The sequence below is a fragment of the Panthera uncia genome (assembly GCF_023721935.1).
Source record: "Panthera uncia isolate 11264 chromosome B2 unlocalized genomic scaffold, Puncia_PCG_1.0 HiC_scaffold_24, whole genome shotgun sequence".
NCBI classification, from domain to species: Eukaryota; Metazoa; Chordata; class Mammalia; order Carnivora; family Felidae; genus Panthera; species Panthera uncia.
In genome coordinates this window covers 67,544,116-67,563,880 of record NW_026057580.1, presented here as the reverse complement: position 1 = coordinate 67,563,880, position 19,765 = coordinate 67,544,116, and the positions used below count along the sequence as shown (strand labels likewise).

General features: G+C 36.7%; 1 protein-coding gene and 1 long non-coding RNA gene across 3 annotated transcripts in view; one reads left to right on the top strand and one right to left on the bottom strand.

The window, feature by feature from the left end:
- SESN1 (sestrin 1) overlaps nucleotides 1–19,765 on the top strand; it is a 115,640-nt gene that overhangs the window by 43,872 nt on the left and 52,003 nt on the right. The window lies entirely within an intron of this gene.
- The window catches only part of LOC125938780 (uncharacterized), a 34,092-nt gene that overhangs the window by 10,130 nt on the left and 4,197 nt on the right, over nucleotides 1–19,765 (bottom strand). Inside the window, exon 2 of the long non-coding RNA XR_007462811.1 lies at nucleotides 7,215–7,365. This is a non-coding gene — a long non-coding RNA (uncharacterized LOC125938780). The remainder of the gene's footprint in view (nucleotides 1–7,214; nucleotides 7,366–19,765) is intronic.

Sequence of the window (19,765 nt, the reverse complement as noted above, 5' to 3'; positions counted from 1 at the left end):
ATAGATGCAGAGAAAGCATTTGACAAAATGCTTGATAAAAACCCTCAAGAAAGTAGGGATAGAAGGATCATACCTCAAGATCATAAAAGCCATATATGAAAGACCCACCGCTAATATCATCCTCCATGGGGAAAAACTGAGAGCTTTTCCCCCCTAAGGTCAGGGGATGTCCACTCTCACCACTGTTATTCAACATAGTGTTGGAAGTCCTAGCTTCAGCCATCAGACAACACAAAGATACAAAAGGCATCCAAATCGGCAAGGAGGAAGTCAGACTTTCACTCTTTGCAGACAACATGATACTCTATCTGAAAAACCCAAAAGATTCCACCAAAAAACTGCTAGAACTGATCCATGAATTCAGCAAAGTCACAGGATATAAAATCAATGCACAGAAATTGGTTGCCTTTCTATACAACAATAATGAAGCAGCAGAAAGAGAAATCAAGGAATTGATCCCATTTACAACTGCATGAAAATCCATGAAATACCTAGGAATAACCTAACCAAAGAGGTGAAAAATCTATACACTGAAAACTATAGAAAGCTTATGAAAGAAATTGAAGAAGACACAAAGAAAAATGAAAAATATTCCATGCTCATGGATCAGAAGAACAAATATTGTTAAAATGTCAATACTACCCAAAGTAATCTACATATTCAATGCAATCCCTATCAAAATAACACCAGCATCCTTCACAGAGCTAGAACAAACCATCCTAAAATCTGTATGGAACCAGAAAAGACCCCGAATAGCCAAAGCAATCCTGAAAAAGAAAACCAAGTCTGGAGGCATCACAATTCTGGACTTCAAGATATATTACAAAGCTATAATCATCAAGACTGTATGGTACTGGCACAAAAACAGACACTGAGATCAATGGAACAGAATAGAGCACCCAGAGATGGACCCATAAACATATGGCCAATGAATCTCTGACAAAGCAGGAAAGAATATCCAATGGAATAAAGACAGTCTCTTCAGCAAATGGTGTTGAGAAAACTGGACAGCGACATGCAGAAGAATGAACCTGGACCCTTTTCTTATCTTATACACAAAAAATAAACTCAAAATGTATGAAAGACCTCCAGTGTAAGACAGGAAGCCATCAAAATCCTCAAGGAGAAAGCAGGCAAAAAGATCATTGACCTCGGCCGCAGCAACTTCTTACTGAACATGTCTCCAGAGGCAAGGGAAACTAAAGCAAAAATCTATCAAGATAAAAAGTTTCCGCGAGGCAAAGGTAACAATCAGCACAACTAAAAGGCAAAGATGGAGAAGATATTTGCAAATGACATATCAGATAAAGGGTTAGTATCCAAAATTTATAAAGAACTTATCAAACTCAACACCCAGAAAACAATCCAGTAAATAAATGGGCAAAAGACATGAATAGACACTTCTCCAAAGAAGACATCCAGATGACTAACAGACCATGAAAAAATGTCCAACATCGCTCATCATCAGGGAAATACAAATCAAAACCACAATGAGATATCACCTCACACCTGACGGAATGGCTAAAATTAACAACTCAGGCAATGACAGATGTTGGTGAGGATGCAGAGAAAGGAGAACCCTTTTGCTCTGCTGGTGGGAATGCAAACTGGTGCAGCCACTCTGGAAAACAATATGGAGGTTCCTCAAAAATTAGAAATAGAACTACCCTACGACCCAGCAATTACACTACCTAGGTATTTATCTGAAGGATACAGGTGTGCTGTTTTGAAGGGGCACATGCACCCCCATGTTTATAGCAGTGCTATCAACAAGAGCCAAAGTATGGAAATGTCCATCGATGGATGAATGGATAAAGAAGATGTGGTATATAAATACAATGGAATATTAGTGAATGAAAAGAATGAAATCTTGCTATTTACAACAACGGGGATGGAACTAGAGTGTATTATGGTAAGCGAAATTAGAGAAAGACAGCTATATGACTTACTCATATGTGGAATTTAAGATACAAAACAGATGAACATAAGAGAAGGGAAACAAAAGTAATATAAAAACAGGGAAGGGGAGGGGCGCCTGGGTGGCTCAGTCGGTTAAGCGTCCGACTTCAGCTCAGGTCACGATCTCACGGTCCGTGAGTTCGAGCCCCGCGTCGGGCTCTGGGCTGATGGCCCAGAGCCTGGAGCCTGCTTCCGATTCTGTGTCTCCCTCTCTCTCTGCTCCTCCCCCGTTCATGCTCTGTCTCTTTCTGTCTCAAAAATAAATAAACGTTAAAAAAAAAAAAAACAGGGAAGGGGACAAAACATAAGAGACTCTTAAATATAGAGAACAAAGAGGGTTTCTGGAGGGGTTATGGGGGGTGTGTGGGCTCAATGGGCAATGGGCATTAAGGAGGATACTTGTTGGGATGAGCACTGGGTGTTATATGTAGGGGATGAATCAGTGGCTTCTACTCCTGTAATCATTATTGCACTTACGCTAACTAACTTGGATATAAATTAAAAATAAATAAATAAATAGAAAAGGTTAAAAAATAAGTAAATATTATCAAAGGAAGCTGCCATGTATATTCAAATGAATGAATAAATAAATAAATAAATATGGCTTTATCATTTATAAAAAATACCTTCTAGATGAAATGCATTTTTATTGCCATAATTCATAATAACTCAGAAAAATGGAAGTGAAAACATACTGAACCTATGGGATTGGAATGAATGCATAAATGCATATCGCAACATCTGCATGTTAACAGAGATCACAAAAGATTACTCAGCGGTCAAATCCATTGAAGTAGCAGTTTCTACACAACATACAATCTTGTTGTATTAGAATTGTTGTCCTATAGGGAGGATATTTTAAGACCATATCTTGGAGACTTCCCCTCTGCCCTCACCTCTCAAAGCCTGATGAATAGCCTAGTTTTTTTCAGCTTATTCTCTATGGTATGTTTACTGTTTTCATTTTCATAACTCTGTGATATCATCATTCATGGACTACTATGTGTGAAATTGCTGTCAACTTTCTCTGCTTCTAGCTTATCCCTGGGGCCTCCATATGCCTCTGCATTAAATATCAACTGATTAAATATCAGCTACATCTGTTGCAACCTAGCCCAAAGTCATTTTCTAGTACTCTCTCTTTATAGAATCCTCTTTTTAATTTATCTTCATTTGATTTCTTTTATTTTTTATTTTTTTGAGTTTATTTTAAAAGGTATTTAAAAGCCACCACTTTTGTTCCCGAAGTATTCAGACTTATTGACACAGATACAATAGGTCCCAGGAAATATTTTCCAAATGAGCAAATATTCATCTTTCTGTACCTTCATTAAATCCAACTTTGTGAATTTTCTTCCCCTCAAAATTTTGAATTTCATATAAAAGCAGTGAAAGCATCTTGTGCCTTTTCATTACATTTAGGACTGAAGTCACCATCCTTGATGTGGCCCATGAGGGTTTTCATTGCCCAGGTGCTGTCTGTTCTTCGTCTCATCTCCATATTTCCCCTTAGTCTGTGTTCCTGCTTAGTTCACTGGCTTTGAACTGTTTTTGTTCCCTCTTTGATTCACTGTAGTCCCTCCTATCTCAGAGCTTTACTCATGTCTCTCAGTTTGCAAGGAATGTTCTTCCCTTCTCCCCCACCCCCACCCCTCATGCTATATTAACTTAATCTACTAATCCTTTACATTTCAGTATAAATGTCAATTATGCTGGAAAGTGGAATATATGACATATAATATGACTTTAAACCCTGCTGCTTATTGTCTGGCTCACCCTCCCAGGCCATTATTTACTGGCAATATAATCCTAAATAACTTATTTGACTTCTCTCTGAGCCCCAATTTCTTTATCCGTAAAATGGGGGCAAATCACTCTGATTCATATGATACTGTGATTATTAAATGAGAAAATGAGATACACTGTGTAAAGTACACAACATAGTACAGGGCCTGATTACCATTGGTGAATTACTCAATAAATGTTAGATAAAATTACTTCCAGCCCACCACCTGCTCCCAATTCTCTGATACACACACACACACACACACACACACACACACACACACCACTACCGAAATGTCTAGGCCAACTTCTTTTATTATATAGAGACATCTGACCATATACCTCTTATTCCTGACATTTACAACTTATCACAATTGTGAGTTTAAATTGTTGATCAGTTAATGTCGGTCTCCCTTCCCTTCATTAGATTATAAACTCTATAACCCATAGTAAACCCATAATAAATATTTGTTGAGTGGTTACACAAATGAATGAACTAGAAACATATCCTGTCTCCTCTCAAAACAGCATACATAATACTAATGTTTCCTATAGGATAGTCTTGCATTCAGCCTCTAGATCACAAATTCAGTACCAATGGCTAGAGAATAATCTAGTACAAGTACCTTATATAAAACTGATTTGTCCCTAAAAATTGTTTTCAAGTGTTTCAGAATGTTTGAGTAAACATTTAAAAAGTATTAAATAAAGAAGATTCTTGCTTTCAATAACATCGGAAAAGACTTACACTAAAAATATTATGTACAAATGCAATGTAAAATGCCCATTTGTTTTTTTAAAAAAATTTTTTTAACGTTTTATTTATTTTTGAGACAGAGAGAGACAGAGCATGAACGGGGGAGGGGCAGAGAGAGTGGGAGACACAGAATCAGAAGCAGGCTCCAGGCTCTGAGCCATCAGCCCAGAGCCTGACGCGGGGCTCGAACTCACGGACCGCGAGATCGTGACCTGAGCTGAAGTGACCTGAGCTGAAGTCGGACGCTTAACCAACTGAGCCACCCAGGCGCCCCTGTAAAATGCCCATTTGTACAATGAAGCCTAGCTAGACTATTTTAAGCAATTTTTTTTTAATTTCAACTATGTAAAAATAAGCATAAGAAAAAACTAGAAGTATATCATATTAACAATGACTTTTTATCTCTGAGTGGTAGAATTGTGATCAATTAAAATTGATCTGTATCTATAAGGACATCCTATGTTTATAAAATATTTTCTCACAGCAAAACTGTTTTATATTAACAAAACTTATCTTTAAAACTTTAAGTATTTCTAAACTTTATAGGGGGATACTGTACTTTTTGTTCGTTGATTTATTCAACAAGTATATACTGAGCAGCTGCTAAGTCCCAAGCACTATCCTGGGCCAAAGGGATGAGGCAAAAAGCAATAGCCAAAAATCCCTGTCTTAATGGAATTTCCATTTTGAGATATTATAGCTATCTGTGTGACTTTGGTTTGAAACTCGTCTTCCACATCTTTCCTCGAAACTATTGATATCACATTAAAAGAAATGTCACAGAAAAAAAAAAAACCAGTAGCTATGATTTCCAGACTCTGCAATTTTACTGTTCTTCTAATGTTTTTCATACCTTAGATTCCTATCTTTGACAGAATAGTCTAGCACAAAGGTGATAAGGGGGACCCGATTTAAACATTCTGTAAAGGGTTACATTTTTTTTTCTTTCAGAGTCAGTTCACATGTTGTTACTCAATACACAATGTTGCCGCTTATCCTACTCCCTTAATGTTAAAATAATCAGCTGACTTGTTACATTATCACTAAAGTTGGCACCATTATAGTCTGACTCATTTCAAGTGTTCAGTAAATAACTTTTAAATCTTTCTAATTCTCTTTGAAACTTTATGAAACCCTGATATTTTGTAAAACCAACTCTAAAGCTCCTCATCCAAAAGAATTGTTAAACCACTGTGAAACTAATCTCTAAAATGAGTTTTTCTGTGTCTTAACAGGTTTCCTGTTTGTTCCAGAAGTTAGTTTGTATATCAGTTATTTAGGACTGCCGCTTATATGTCTGTGTATAAGCAGTATTAATACTTGGTGATTAGCTTCAAGGATCAGCTCACACAAAAAACATTCAGCCCATTCTTATTTGCTGTTATGCTGATTGAACAATTTTTACCATAATAAACTACCGCTTCTAACAATATTCCTATGGTAATGTGTATTTTAAGCACCACATATCCCCTATCTAAGCAGCAGAAGCTTGATGTTTTTTCCTTCTTGTCTCCTCATTCTCAACTGGGATCCAGAGACTGGAAAGGGAGGCTAGTAGTGGGTAATTATTTGTTGGCACTAGTACTTTATTAATTCTGCATGCTTACTAAGAGAAGATAGGTCTCTTGGAAAGTTGCCCTTCCTGTGGTCAAACTGGAAAACAGAACATTTGCCATTAGGCTTAGAGAAGTTGGTTAAGGATTTTGTAAGTCTGGTGTTATGATCTGGATAATGGGAGGTAACTTCTGCTTGTCTGTTTGTATAGATAGGTTTTGTGAAAGTTGGAGATTGATTGGGTGTTTATTTCTTTTAGGAAGCTAATTTCACCAAATTTTCAGACCATTCCAAATAACTTGATTCCTCTTGCAATAATTTTTATATTTTTTAAAGTCTACTTTTAATGTATGTTTCTTTCCTTAGCCAAATAGTAACTCTGTAACCCACTGTAAGTTGAAATGTTTTTTTTTTTTTCAATGATAAAAAAAAATCCATGTCTTTTCTAAGCTTGGAATGTGTTTACTGCTACCTAGTAGGTGCTGTTGCAGATAGACACCACCTTTAAAGTTTTATGTAAGGGGTGCCTGGGTGGCTCAGTCGGTTGAGCATCCGACTTCGACTTAGGTCATGATCTCAATGTTCATGAGTTCGAGCCCTGCGTTGGGCTCTGTGCTGACAGCTCAGAGCCTGGAGCCTGTTTCCGATTCTGTGTCTCCCTCTCTCTCTGCCCCTCCCCCCGTTCATGCTCTGTCTCTCTCTGTCCCAAAAATAAATAAAAAACGTTGGGAAAAAAAAAAAAGAGATAAGGGCTGTTTAGTAGAGGAAATAGAGAAGTAAACAGTTAAAATGTTTTAAGTACTTGCCCTCTCACTTTTTACAGGCTCAATTTCATAAATTGGAATATGATTACAGCCTAAGGTCAATGGCTATATATTAGTGAAGTAAATATTTGACAAGCCATGACTTGAATCTGTTGCCTTGACTTTATTACATGTAAATTTTGAATTATGCAACCAGTGATTTGGGTTCTATTTTGTATTTGCAGAGTTTGTCATTCATAATAATTAATACCCCTCTTATAGAACACTCCTGTTTATATCTCAACAAATGCAAATTTCCTTCATTTGCCCTACAACCTTTTTGGTACACTTAGAAGTAGATTTCCTTTTCATTGATGGTACTACTTTTTAGTGTTTTAAATTAAAATATATCTTACCTTGTGAAGCTTTTAAGTTTCTCCCAGATGAAGTGCTGTTGTCTAACATGTTTGGAATCCTGCTACTGCCACTCTTATGCCAGCTGTGCTGTCCTTTCCAGTATGATTTTCTCTTGCACCTTGTAGTGAAATCTGTATATCCTCTTTTCACCTAGAATAAATACAACATACCTTCCTGGAATTTAGAATGGGATGGGCTTTGGAGGGAGAAAAGAAGGGCAGGTCTGGTGATGAGATAGATAATTCAACTGGTAAGTAATTAAAAACATTATTTTGTGTTAAAAAATAAGCATGCCTATATTAAAGACTGAGATACAAAATTTGATATAAATAATTGTCCTACTTGTGGCCAGTTACTCTTGAGTCAATCACCACTTTATCGCCCGTGGAAGGAGCTCTCTCCCCTCAGAGATTAAGATGCCTCTGTGGAAAATTTTGATAGGCCCTTCCTACTGGATCTTACAAATATGTTTGTGTTAAAGGGAGAGACTAGAGAAGGTGGCCGCCTTTCAGAGCATAACCTTATTTCCTTGGTAGTTGCTATATTGTAACAGCAGCCCTTGAGAAGTAGTCTTAACTGCTTTGGTGACTAAACCCAGTGAAGCAATACTGACGGTATAGATCTCAAGGTAAATAGGCAAGGTCATTGGAGGAATGTTTTAGGAAGGTGGATCCTCAAATCATTCATCTGTGATAAACTGCCTACAACACCTATTAGGAGAGCCATTTGGGGGTGGTTAATGTTTATTTAAGTCTTTATGATCTTAAAAGACAAAAGCTTACAGGGGGTTATTTATGAAGGACACTTTTCTTACCACTGTTTCACTGAATGTTAATAGGAGCAAAAATGTTACATTAGATTTTTTAAATCTTGTGAATGTAACATTTTCTACTTCCTGTGTTCCAGTGTGTGAATTATTGGATGTTTAGGAATTGGTCATTCTTTAAAAACAAATAATGGGATACATTTTTTTCAATCTATACAGATTCAAAAGCAAATTCTTATTTCTGTTGAGTTCTCTACATCATGCTTCACATTAACTTGTTTATTTAAGGAACATTTTTCTTATCTACCCTGCGCACTGGGGGAACAGATAAGACAAAAGCCTAACCCTTGAGGAGCTCACAGAGGGCAAGATAGACAGGTAAATAGACAGTTGTAATACATAGCAATAAGTCCTCTGAAGGAATGTTCTACTGTGGGCTTTGAATGGTTGGAATAAGGGAACACAGAAAGTGAATGCCAGGAAAGACTGTAGAAGGGTAAAAGCCTCAACTGGCTCCTAAAGCCTGAGTGAGGAGTAGCCAGTTAAAGAGGTAGAAGATAAGGGGCTCCAGTCAGAGAGATCAGCATGCACAAAAGCACAGGATTGTGAGAGTTGCCATGTCTGAGAAACTGTAGGTTGTACTCAGTATGAATGGAGAGGCAGGCAGAGACAAGATCTAGATGGGAATTGTGTGCCATATGAAGAATCTGGATGTTATTTTGAAAGTTAAGGGGAGCCTATGAAGAACTGCAATATCATAGATCTGCAATTTAGAAAGATTGTGAAGAAAAGAGGCTGCTGTTATAATCCAGGAGAGACACAGACAGGGACCCCACTGATGGGGTTCAGGTTGAGGGTAAGAGAGTAGATTTGACAGTTTTTTCAGTTGTGGAGTATTTAGAACTTGGCAAGAGATTGGTAAGGGAGACCTCGAGGCCTAGATAAGGACTTGGAGGTTTTTGCAACTGGACAACCAGATGTACAATGACGCCTTCATGGAGAGAATAAAACAAATAATACTGTAGCGGCATGAGTGGGAGAAAGGTGATGAGTTTGGCATTTAATATGTTAGATTTCAGATGGCTGTGGGATAGCAAGGTGAAATAGGTAGCTAGAAAAGTGGGTCTCAAATTCAGGAGAAAGGACTAAGATGTAATTATAGCCTTGATCAGCATTCATTGTTGAAGTTATGCAAGAGTGAGATCACCAGGGACAAGATACACAATAAGGCAGCTGAGGATAGATGTAACACATCTATTATAACATCTATTACAAGAACACAGTGGAGGAAAAAGAATCCATAAAGGAGATTGATATTGAGTAGCAAGAAACAGAGGATGAAACTTGAAAGAGGATCTTTCAGGATAGTAAGGGAGGAGAGACTTTAGAAAAAATTGGTCAACATTGTCAATTGTGAAAGAAATGAAGTAAGACAAGACCTTTATGGTATCAGTTCTTGGGATGGAAGTAAAAGAAAGAAACAATGGGGCAGTATCTGAAAGACCCAAGAAGAGGAAAACCCTAAACTAGCCAACAGATATTTATTGGAAAATACAGCTGGCCAAGCTGCAAACACTGGCTGATACTGGGAGGAATTTTGCTCATTCCAAAAACAGGTAAGTGCAAAATATCCACCATAAGAACCAAAAAGGCTGGAGTGGTACAGCTTTTATGAACTCTTAAAACCCACATTTCTGTGGCCTCTTTCTAGGATAGGGTCTTATTATTAAGGAACTGTTGCTGGGGGTGGAATAGAAATGAGTAGAATAGGAGCAATATAGTTGAAAGGAAAAGAAAGTCTATGGCAGAAGAGAATGGAGCCCAAACACTTGCTGAAAGCAAACTGCTTTAGTTTTGAACACTACACAAAAACAACAGAGGAGGGAATTCTGTGAAGTTAGAAAATCTATGCTGACCCAATCTCATTCAAAAAGTTCAAGAAAGCAAATTTCACATAAAAATGAGCAATATGCTATTATAAGAAAAAAATAAAAATTGAATAATACCTACAGAAAATGAAAGCATGTTTGAAAGACTAGTCAAATACTGTAACCTATTTTAAATAAGTTAAAAGACATTAAGAAAATGATTTAACAAATGAAAGAACAACAAAAATCAGAATTAGAGAAACTCAGAAGTGAGGTAACATAACTCTGCAAATAATTGGAAGTAAAAGAAAAATAATAACAAGAAATGAATTAAACTAGAAGGAACGCAAGTCCAAATAAATAATGCCATAAGAAAAATTGAAGGAAGAAAAGAAGAAACCTTTAAGAATAGAAAAGAAGAGTGCCTGGGTGGCTCAGTTGGTTAAGTGTCTATCTGTCTCTTGATTTTGGCTCAGGTCATGATCTCATGGTTTGTGAGATCAAGTGCCGTGTCAGGCTCTGCACTGACAGCACGGAGCCTGCTTGGGATTCTGTCCCTCCTCCACTCATTCTATCTTTCTCAAAATAAGTAAATAAACTTTGTGTTTTTTTTTAAAGGCTAGAGGGGCACCTAGGTGGCTCAGTTGGTTAAGTGTCCAGCTATGACACAGGTCATGATCTCACAGTTGGTGAGTTCGAGCCCCACATCAGGCTCTGCATTGACAGCGAGGAGCCTGCTTCAGATTCTGTGTCTCTCTCTCTCTCTGCCCCTCTCTGGCTCACACTCTGTTTCAAAAAATGAATAAAACACTAAAACTCTTTTTAAAATAATAAGAAAAGGATAGACAAGAAATGGCAAGGGGTGCCTGCATGGCTCAGTGGGTTAGGCATCTGACGTCAGCTCAGGTCATGATGTCACGGTCTGTGGGTTCAAGCCTCATGTCAGGCTCTGTGCTGACAGCTCAGAGGCTGGAGGCTGCTTCAGATTCTGTGTCTCCCTCTCTCTCTGCCCCTCCCTGCCTCATGTTCTGTCTCTGTCTCTGAAAAATGAATAAACCTTAAAAAAATTGTTTTAAAGAAAAATGGCAAAAAAAATGGAAAGGATTTGTGAGAAGTGACATATTAAGGATAGGCAGAGAATATCCAACATACAGATGAATAGAAAGCAATGAAGAAAAAATTAGAGCAAGTGAACAGAACGAATGCTAAAAAACCGCAGTTCAAGAAAACTTTGTGACATTAAAAAAACTGTATGTTTAAAGAATATACTGTGTAGCCTAAAAACGTTGACCCAGAACAACCATTACCAAGACATAGTCGTACTAACTTATAAGGGAAAATTAGATCAGCTTTAGATTTTTCAATAGCAATACCAAAAGAAAACAGAGCAACATTTTTAAGATACTTAAAGTGTGAGCCAAGAATTTTCTAAGTTTAAGGTAAAAACAATTAAGTTATCAATATGTATGAGCTCAGAGAATTTATTTCCTATGAACACTTCTGTAGAATCTACTTAAGAATGAGCTTTAGACTACCAAAATGACTAGAGAGACATCAACTAGGTGTGCGTTTTTGCTAGTAGAGTGTCATTCATTGATTTGAGGCCCTCTTAGCAGACAAAGCAAGGAAATATATATGTACAAACCAATATATATGCATATATCTTTAAATATTTTATATGTAACCATCTCTATGTAAGCTAAGCATGACTCTGAATGATATCTCTAACTCTGTTACCACAAGGATCGTTTTATATTCCTCCTCTTACTTATCTGTAAATTCCCACTCCAACAGGAGATATCTGGCTCATACCATCCACCATCCACTTACTTGCTTTCATCATAAATGTATAGCAGTATAGAATTGTTAACCCATATGCCCATGAGAAACAACTTCATCAATGAGAGCATAGTTCTTACATGCATTTCCTTTTGTTTTAGTCTTACAGACTCTACTCACTTTCAAAGTTGCTTAGGTCAACACATTTTTCCTCTACCCCTGTCAGTAAAATTGTTTCATGCATTTGTTAATTCAGTTAGGTTATCTTTTCACAGTCTGCATTGCTTCCTGGGATTCCCCCAACCTTCTAAATGTTTTTTTTTTTTTTTTAATTTGTGTTAAGTTTTACTTCTGTGCTGTAAAGTTCTTTGAGTTTTCCCAAATGCATAATGTCGTATATATCTATCATTTCAGTACTGTACGGAATAATTTCACCACCTAAGAAATTCCCTGTACTTCAACCTATTCAACCCTCCCATCTTCCTCCAAATTTGTGGCAGCCACTGATCTTTGTACTATCTCTATGGTTTTGCCTTTCCTAGAATGCCACATAGGTAGAATCATACATGTAGTAGGTAGCCATTTCATACTGGTTCTTTTCAGTTGGCAATTCACATTTAAGGTTCATCCATGCCCTTTTATGACTGGATAGCTTCTTTCTTTTTATCACTTAATATTCCATTGGTATTTGTATCATAGTTTGTTTATTCATTCACTATTGAAGGACATTTTGGTTGCTTCCAGTGTTTGGCAATTAAGGATAAAGCTGCTATAAACATTCATGCGCAGGTTTTCAGAATAGTTGTGTAAAAGCATATGAACATGATTACTGGATTGTATGGCCAGATTATTTTTAGCTTTGTAAGAAATTAGGAAACTGTCTTCCAAAGTAGCTGTACATTTTGCATTCCCCTAACAATGAATGAGAGTTCTTATTTCTACATCCTCACCAGCATTTGTCAATTTTTTTAATTTTTAGTTTTTCTAATAGATATTTGATGATACTTCATTGTCATTTTAATTTGTAATTCTCTAATGACAAATGATTTTTTTTCACATGCTTTTTGCCATGTCTATATTTTCCTTGGTAAGGTATATGTTTATGTATTCTGTCCACTTTTTAATTTGGTTGTTTTCTTATTGTTGAGTGTTAAAAAGTTTTTTAAAATATATTTTACATACAAATCTTTTCTCAAATAAGTGATTTGCAGATATTTTCTACCATTCTGTGGCTTGTCTTTTCATAAGTTTCTGCCACAAAACAGAAGGTTTTAATTTTAATAAAGACCAACTTATCAATTTTTTTAATACGTTATACTTTTGGTGTTGTATCTAAAAAGTCATCGCCAAGTTAAAAGTCATCTAGATATTCTGTTTTCTTACAAAAATTTGTATGGCTGTCTGTGTTACATTTAGGTCTGTGATCCTAAATTTAAAAACAAGAATATTTTGAGTTAATTTTTCTGAGAGGTGTAAGGTCTGTGTCTAAGTTCTTTTTTCTTCTTTCTTTTTTTTTTCTTTTTAGCATGCAGATGTCCAATTGTTCCAGCATCATTTGTTGAAAATATTATCCTTATTACCTTTGATCCTTTGTCAATCAGTGATCAGTTGACTATTTGTATGGGTCTATTTCTGAGTTCTCTGCTGTGTTCCATGGAAATACGTGTCTATTCTTTTACTAATACCATGCTGTCTTGATTACTGTAGCTTTATAGTAAGTCTTAAACTCAGGTAGTGTGTTCTTCACCATTCTTTTGGCTATTCTAGGTCTTTTGCCTTTTTTATATAAACTTTAGAATCAGTTTATTTATTTTTTTAATGTTTATTAATTTTTGACAGAGCATGAGCGGGGGAGGGGCAGAGAGAGAAGGAGACACAGAATCCAAAGCAGGCTCCAGGCTCTGAGTTGTCAGCACAGAGCCTGATACGGGGCTCAAACTCACAGACCGCGAGATTATGACCTGAGCCGAAGACGGATGCTCAACCAACTGAGCCACCCAGGTGCCCCAGAATCAGTTTGTTTATATCTACAAAACAGCTTGCCAGGATTTTTATTGGATCCTATATTGAATCTTCTAATCCATGAACATGGAGTATTTCTCCCATTTATTTAGATCTTTTTTTTTTTTAATCAGAATTTTGTAGTTTTAAGCGTATATATCCCATATGTATTTTGTTAGATTTATACCTAAGTATTTTATTTTTTCCTGTGCTGGTGTAATTTTTTTTATTTCAAATTTCAGTAGTTTATTGCTGGTACATAGGAAAGCAATTGACTTTTGTATATTAACCTTATGTCCTGCAACCTTGCTGACCTTTAATGATGGAATGACCACTCCTTCTTGTGTAGCTCTAAAAGTGCTCCTTCGCTGGGCCACAGTGGCTATGGTCACTTTGGATCCCTGGCTGCTTCTGTCGTCCCATCTCACACATGGGTCTGTGGGGTGGTAAAGCGAGCCTAGGGCCAGTAAAAGCCTAGAGCCCGGACATGACCTTCTACGAGGCCTGGCTGCTGGACTTTGCCATGAGAAGTAATACTTTCCTGCCTTGTTCCCTGAATCTGGAGCATTAAGCTCAACTGCCTCAGCATGGTGACTGGTTTCAGCAGCTGCATTTCTGTTTTGAGCTTAGCCATCCATATACCACCATGGGGGCAAGGACTGCGAATGCTTTCATTAAAGTTACCTGAGACTTAAAAAAATATATATATATATATTCTAAGAGGATTTTTTTTGTAGATTCCTTGTGATTTTCTGTATAGACAATCATGGCATCTGCAAATAGGAACAGTTTTATTTTTTCCTTTATGATCTTTATGCCTTTTATTTCATTTATTTCTTACATTATCATATTGACTAGAATGTCTAGTACTATGCTAAGTAGGAGTGATGACAGTAGATATACTTGCCTTGTTTCCAGTCTTAGGGGAAAGACAGTCTTTCGTCACTAAGTATAAAACAGCTGTAGGTTCATCTTTCTTAAATATCCCATTTTAGTTGGTTTTGTCTAAAATTTCTCCAGAAAGGGAAAGAGCAGGCACTGCTTCCCCTCCATGGTGGAAGTAGAAATCCAGGGTCCCCAGTTGGCCTCCATCAACACCCAAGCAGAGGGCCAAGGGGACCTCTTTCTTACTTGTGGGAAAAGGTACAAGTTCCAGCTCTCTACCAGATCTCCAATGATACCTTCCTGGCTGGAAACAGTAGGATTGCCTTGTTACTGCTCCCATGGCACAACAAGGTAGGGGTAACCTCATGACCACTGGGCTATGTTGAGAGTCCTGACTTCCCTCTAGGCCTCCTCTGACCCTACCCTAGCAGAGAAGGAGGGATGTTCATTTCTTGTGGTGTGAATGGATATCTGGGTTCCCCATGAGGTCTCCTCTGCTGACATTGCCAGTTGTGGGATATAGTGAGGAGCATTACTGTTCAGTGGGGATGAAAATTCCAGTTTTTTTTTTTTTTTGAAAACTCGACATTCTCTGACAGTATCCTGGCAGGGGATACCTTGTTACAGCCTGGTGAGGGTAAAAGATTACTCTTCCCACTTAGTCTTTGCTGGTGTGAGTAGGAGTTAGGCCATAGTTTTGTTACTGTTGTTGTGGTGGTGGTGGTGATGGTGGTGTTAGTGTTTACAGTAGAGTGGCTATTGTTTAAAAACCTTCTGTCTTGCTAGGGTGTCTGTTTCCTTATCCTTTGGCTAGAGAGAATAGGCTTTTATATTTCTCATGTATAATAATTGATCTAAAACATTCTTAGAAAAAAATCCTTTCCTGATGGGTCTAAATTTATAGTGTCTATATTGTTTCAACTTTTGTGGTAGAAAGACACAGGCATACTGAGTTCAAATACTTGCAAATATATAATTTGTGGTAGATTTCCTATCTGGTATGTGTATTTAATAAGATATACCTTATGCACCAGAAATCATCCCATTTTTCTGTGGTACTTAAGCCAAATTAGATATATTTATGTATTTACCTTTCTAAGCATTCATATATTCTATCTTCAGTATGCTAAATGGTTTGCATAAGCTCTTGAGTATGAGGACTTTAAATATATGGAAAATTATATGCTAGACTCTATTAATTTGATTAGCTTTACTCGATCTAATGCCTTTTTCTTACTGCTATTATTTAAAATATTATTTCTCAATGCTATGTTGGAATATTTTGCTATGAAACTTTAAAACATTTCAGGAATTATGACATGGCTTAGGAAAGGAGAGATCCCAGGATTCTTAGTGACATAATCAATTCTAAGCTGATCATTGCTACATTATTAAAATCTATTATTCACATATTAATTATGGGCCCTATTGTTTTCTCATGACGTGAGGAATTTTTGTAATTGAACTTTGATTCTATGTTCTGGAAACTTCTATCACTTATTCATTGCCCTCAAAATCCCTCCTTTGGGGGGCGCCTGGGTGGCTCAGTCGGTTAAGTGTCCGACTTCAGCTCAGGTCATGATCTTGCGGTTTGTGAGTTCAAGCCCCGCGTCAGGCTCTGTGCTGACAGCTCAGAGCCTGGAGCCTGCTTCCAATTCTGTGTCTCCCTCTCTCTCTACCCCTCTCCTGTTGATGCTCTGTCTCTCAATAATAAATAAACATTTAAAAAAAGTTAAAAAATCCCTCCTTTGGCTCAATGATTACTTGTTAATGGCCCAAGTATTTGTACAGGTTAATGCTGAGTTGCTCTTAGAAAGAAGAAATGGTAAAATGTTGTCTGCTATTTTTATGTTTTAGCTTAAAATGATGCACACTTTGCCAACTGAGGATATGTTATTTAAAAATGTATATAGTTTATCTTATAAATGTTAAAATTTTGTTTTTAAGAAGTCAAAATCAAGGAAGTGATACCAAGGTCTCCTGTTTTAATTTAATCATAATAAGTTACACCTGATATAATTTGCTACAGTTTCCCCATGAGTCCTTGGACAAATATTTACACAAAGAATAGAGTGGCATGACTAAATTGAAAAATTCCTAATAACTTTCCCACATTTAACAACTAAGCTGGCGGAGAAATCAAAAGCCTAAACATCAAGTACAACCCTTTCATCCTTTTTCAATACCCCTCACTGCCTTAAAAACCTTCAACCTGCTACTTTTGTGCCTGAAGAAGCATGTTTAAGTATAACAAAAAGTGATATCCTATATGAATGAGAGGAGACCTGCCAAACTGAATTATTTCTTTTGTGAAAAAAAGAGGAAGTTGTTTGTTGTTATTGTTATTGCTTAAATAACTTTCATTAGTGCTATGGCTGAGGACCAGCAATTCAAATAATAATCTCTAATCCCATGACTGAAGTTTATACATGCTAAAGATAATACTTGGTATCAATAGGCCATGTGTTTCCAGTTAGTTGTTTTCCCAGTCATGGTTCCTAAGTGAGCTCAGCCATCCATATTCTCTCATAGTTCTCCTTCGGACTGATGGTATATACACACATTTGTGAAAACCCAGCTACAACTGTGGTGCAGTGTGTGGCCATGAAATAACTCCCTTCAACTGTGCCTTCTCTTCTCTCCCATCCCTGCTTTCTTTTCAGATTTGAACCCATAATAATTCACTTGACTTCTTTTCTTCATGAACAAGACCATAGTTAGGGAAAAAAAAAAAAAAGAAAAAAGAAATATCAACAGTTTTTGAAAAACTGAACTTGTAGCCAAAACATCTCTTAATAGAAACTTAGTTTGTAAATTTGTGAAAATACTTGTTCCCATTTCTAACTTTATTTTGCTTTATGGTCAACCAGTTTGGAATCTGTAAGTGTAAATTGTCTTTATATAATTTGGTGTCTGAGGATTTTTAAGACTAGACAAAGGACTATGTTCTCGCCACTTGAGGTACTCTAGCAGTACTGATCAAGATAAACATAGCTGGCATTTGCTGGCAGTACTGAATAAGAAAAGTTTATGAGATAGCTCTGTGGTTTGCAATTGGATGTTCTTGCTTCCAAGTTACTGTAAATTGGACCTCATCTTGAACTGAAGTAAAATATAAAGATGACACTTTGACACTAATCGTTACTATTTGCAAAAGTGAAGGGAAATTACAGTAAACTTGGTTATCTTTCATGTTTGAGAATGTGGGATGTTATGGTTAATAAGCTATTAAGACTTATAGGTTTTATGCAACATATGCATACCTATACTCTAAGTAAATTTGTAAAGTAGGCCTCTTTGGCCATGGTTTTTCCCCACCCCCACTGTGGAATCCTTCCTTGCTCTCAGATTATATTCCTTTTCCTTCTGCCCTAATATGCCATCAAATCCTACTTTTTAATAAAGTTTTTAACTTTTTTAAAAATTTTATTCACCCAACACTTATCATGACAAGTGCACTCCTTAATCCCCATCACCTATTTCACCAATCCCTCCACCCACCTCCCCTCTGGTAACATCTGCTTCTTCTCTATTAGTCAGAGTCTGTCTTGGTTTGCCTCTCTCTCCCCACTCCCTTTGCTTATTTGTTTTGTTTCTTAAATTCCATATATGAGTGAAATCATATGGTATTTGTCTTTCTCTGACTGATTTATTTCACTTAGCATAATACTCTCTAGCTTCATCCATGTCATTGAGAATGGCAAGATTTTCTTCTGCTTTATGCCTGAGTAATATTCGTTGTATGTATACACCACATCTTTTCTATCCATTCATCATTTGATAGATCCTTGGGCTGCTTCCTTTTCTTGGCTATTGTATATAATGCTGGTCCACGATCCCTTTGAAGTAGTGTTTTTGTATTCTTTGGGAAAATACCCAGTAGTGTGATTGCTGGATCATACGGTATTTCTATTTCAAATTTTTTGAGGACCCTGTATACTGTTCTCCAGAGTGGCTGCACCAGTTTGCATTCCCACCAACAGTGCAAGAGTGTTCCCCTTTCTCCACCTTTATTCACCAACACTTGTTGTTTCTTGTGTTACAGATCTTAGTCATTCTGACAGGTGTAAAGTGATATCTCATTGTGGTTTTGATTTGATTTGCATTTCCCTGATGATAAGTGATGATGAGCATCTTTGTGTGATGTTTCTTGGCCATCTGGATATCTTCTTTGGAGAAATATCTATTCATGTCTTCTGCCCATCTTTTAATTGGGTTATTTGTTTTTTGGGTTTTGGGTTTTATAACTTTTTTATATATTATGGATACTAACCCTTTACCAGATATGTCACTTACAAATAAATTTCTTCTCCCATTCAATAGGTTGCCTTTTAGTTTTGTTGATTGTTTCTTTTGCTGTGCAGCATTTTATTTTGATGAAGTCCCAATGGTTTATTTTTGCTTTTGTTCAGTTTCTTTCATCAATGTTTTATTGTTTTCAGAGTACAGGTCTTTCACCTCCTTAGTTAAGTTGAATCCTAGGTATTTTATTGTTTTTGGTGCAATTGTAAATGGGATTGTTTTCTTAATTTCTCTGTCTGCTGCCTCATTATTGGTGTATAGAAATACAACACATTTCTGTAGATTGTTTATATATCCTGCAACGTTACTGAATTCATGTATCAGTTCTGGCAGTTTTTTGATGGAATCTTTAGGGTTTTCTCTATATAGTATCATGTCATCTTCAAATAGTGAAAGTTTTAGTTTCTTTCTTACCAATTTGGATGCCTTTTATTTTGTTGTCTAATTGCTGTGGCTAGGACTTGCAGTACTATGTTGAATAAAAATGGTGAAAGTGGACATCCTTGTCTTGTTCCTCTCAGTTTTTCCCCATTGAGGATGGGTTTTTCATAGATTGATTTTATTATGTTGAGATATGTTCCCTCTAACTAATAAGTAGGGAGTATGCTCCCTACTTTGTTGAAGGTTTTTATCATGAACAGGTATTGTGCTTTGTCAAATGCTTTTTTTTCCATCTGTTGAAATGATTACATGGTTCTTATCCTTTCTCTTAGTCATGTGATGTATCATGTTGATTGACTTGAGAAATATCGAACAATTTTGCAACCCAGGAATAAATCCCACTTGATGGGGTGAATGACTTTTTAAATGTATTGTTGGATTGGGTTTGCTAGTATTTTATTGAGGATTTTTGCATCTATGTTCATAAGAGATATTGGCCTGTAGTTCTGGTTTTTTGTGGTGTCTTTACCTGGTTTGGTATCAAGGTGATACTGGCTTCGTACAATGA